This window comes from Cyanistes caeruleus, unplaced genomic scaffold, assembly GCF_971803275.1.
Source record: "Cyanistes caeruleus unplaced genomic scaffold, bCyaCae1.hap1.1 HAP1_SCAFFOLD_176, whole genome shotgun sequence".
Lineage (NCBI taxonomy): Eukaryota > Metazoa > Chordata > Aves > Passeriformes > Paridae > Cyanistes > Cyanistes caeruleus.
The window spans coordinates 150,001-152,500 of NW_028255964.1; the positions used below are offsets into that span (position 1 = coordinate 150,001).

Sequence of the window (2,500 nt, forward strand, 5' to 3'; positions counted from 1 at the left end):
CCAGAGCGGCGCGGAAACAACGGGGAGGGAGACCCCCATCCCGGAAACGAGAACCGAAAAGGAGCACACGCGACACCACGCGCACACGGCAGAGACGGCCCCGCGGGGAAAACCGTCGGGCCGAGCGCGGAACGAGAGAGGGGGGGGCGGAAGAAAGGAGGAGGGGGCCGTCCCCCGTCCCCCGGCGCTCGCCACACCTCGCGCGCGCGGCAGCACGGCACGGTACCTGCGCCGGTACCCACCCGCAGACAGCCGCCCGCGCGGGGAAAAGGTGAGCCCGGGGGGCGAGGCCCGCGCCTCGCCTTCCCCTTCTCGCCCTCTTTCTCTCGGCCCTCGGCGGCGGCGTTTGGCGACGCCGCCGCTTTCGCTCTCGGCCCTTCTTTCCGGTTTTTCCCCCCCGCGAGGACGAGCTCCGGCCCAGCGGCTCGCTCCGGGAAGCGGGGAGCTACGGGAGCGGCTCCCCGAGTCTGCATTTAGGGGGACGAAGGCCCTTTTTCTCCTCCCGCGGCCGCCGCCGCCGGCGGACCGCGGGGGAGGGGAACGGGCCTGCGAGGCGACCCCAGCCGCGCCGCCCGGGGAGGGCTCGGGTGGCCCACCCGCCGGGACGGCGATTGATCGTCAAGCGACGCTCAGACAGGCGTAGCCCCGGGAGGAACCCGGGGCCGCAAGTGCGTTCGAAGTGTCGATGATCAATGTGTCCTGCAATTCACATTAATTCTCGCAGCTAGCTGCGTTCTTCATCGACGCACGAGCCGAGTGATCCACCGCTAAGAGTTGTCTGGCTTTCGGCACCGACCCCGCACGCGCGGAGGGGCCGGGACCGCTCGCGTGAAGCGGCCCCCCTCGGGTTTTGCGGCGAGGACGCGCGGGCGCGCGACCTCGCGACCGACCGTACGAGCACAAACGAGACGACCAACGGAGGGGAAAAAGAAAAGGAAGGCACGAGGCCGCCCACGGAACGCTCCGAAAAGGCCGGCCAGAAAGGGCGGGGGGGCCCGCGCCCCCGACCGCCTCTCCCCCACCACCCCCCTCCCCCCGGGCGAGGGGAGGGGAAAAGAGAGACGCCGCCCCGCGTGCCGTCTTTCGGAGGCGGCCCAGGCGCCCGGGCTCGGCCCGGCCTCCGCGCGGAGAGCCGCGCGGCGCGCGCCGGACCGCGGGGGGGCTCCGTAGCCCGCGCCCGGCCTCTTCTCTCTGAACGGGACGACGCGGGCACGAGGCCGGGGGGCCGCGGCCGCCCGCCGCCCGCCGCGCGCTCGGCTCCACCTCGACCGCTGCGCGGGGATCGGCCCCCCGCGCAGCGCCACCGCGCCCGCCGCGCGCGGCGCGGCCTTTCTCCTCCCCGCTGACGGGCCGCCCCCTTGCCAGCGCCCGAGACGGCCGCGCGACGACCGCCGGCACCGCCGGCGCCGCCCCCGGCCGGGGACCGCTCCCCGCCGGAAGGCGAGCGCCTCGCCGCCGCGCTCCGACGGCCGGCGCCGGGAGGCGGGCGCCGCCGAGGCGCGAGCCGGCGTCGCGAGCGCCCGAGGCCTGCCGGAAGGCAAAGGCCCCGCCGCCACCGGGGCCGCACTCCCGGGACCGCCGCCGCCGCTTCGCACCGTCGGGGCCCCTTCCGCGGGCACGCGCCCTGCGGGAGGGGGCCGTGCGGCGGACGCCCGCCGCACGGCCTCGAGCGGTTCTCCCTGCGGCCCACACGCGGCCTTCGGGAAGGGAGACGGGGAAGCGACGGGCGGGGCCCGGGCCGGGACCGCCGCCGGCGACGACGGGGGCCTCCCGGCCGACCGTCCCACCAGGGGGACACCCGTCGAGCGGCGCCGCCGCCGCTCGGCACGGGGTCGCCCGCGCTCGCCGGACCTCCGGCCGCCGGAGGCGACCGACGAGCGCTCGCCCGGGCGGGGGGCGCGCGGTCCCGGCCGGGGACGAGCCGGCGGACGGCGCCGCCGCGCGCGTCCGGGGAAGGCGAGGAACGCCCCGAGGAGGAGGAGGAGATGCGCGCCGACGCGGCCGGCGCGGCCGAGGCGAGGGAGCGCGGGGGGCGCCCGAGGGCCGCCACCCCGAGGTCGCGCAGAGAAGGCGGAGAAGCGCGCGGGGGCGCTTCTCCGCCGGCGCCGCCCCGTTCCGAAGAGACCGGATCGGCCCCGCGGCCGACAGCGCGCCACGGCCTCGCCGCCGAGACCGGGCCGCGGAGAGGGGGGGGGAGGGGGGCTGGGTGCCCCCTCCCCGGCACGGCGCGGCCGACGACGGCCGCGACGAAGTCGACGACGACGACGACGACGAGCGGGGGGGGACCGGTCGCGACGGACGCCACCGCAGGGGATCGGCGGGAGTAGCTCCCCACCCCTCAGTGAACGCCGCGCCGCCACCGGCCGGGTACCCGTCGCCGCCGCCGCCGCCGCCGCCGGCATCGCCGCCGCCGCCGGGGCGCGCCGTGCCGCCCGAGTCTTTAAACCTCCGCCCGGCCTCGGCGGCCCTTTCGGGTCCCAGCCCAAACCCCGCGCCCCCG

At 78.2% G+C, this 2,500-nt stretch overlaps 1 non-coding gene across 1 annotated transcript; it reads right to left on the minus strand.

Annotated features, from left to right (window-relative positions):
- Window positions 1-623: 623 nt before the first annotated feature.
- Window positions 624-776, minus strand: LOC147645761 (5.8S ribosomal RNA). Its single transcript, XR_015282170.1, has one exon. It is a non-coding gene; the product is annotated as a 5.8S ribosomal RNA (ribosomal RNA).
- Between the last annotated feature and the right edge of the window lie 1,724 nt (window positions 777-2,500).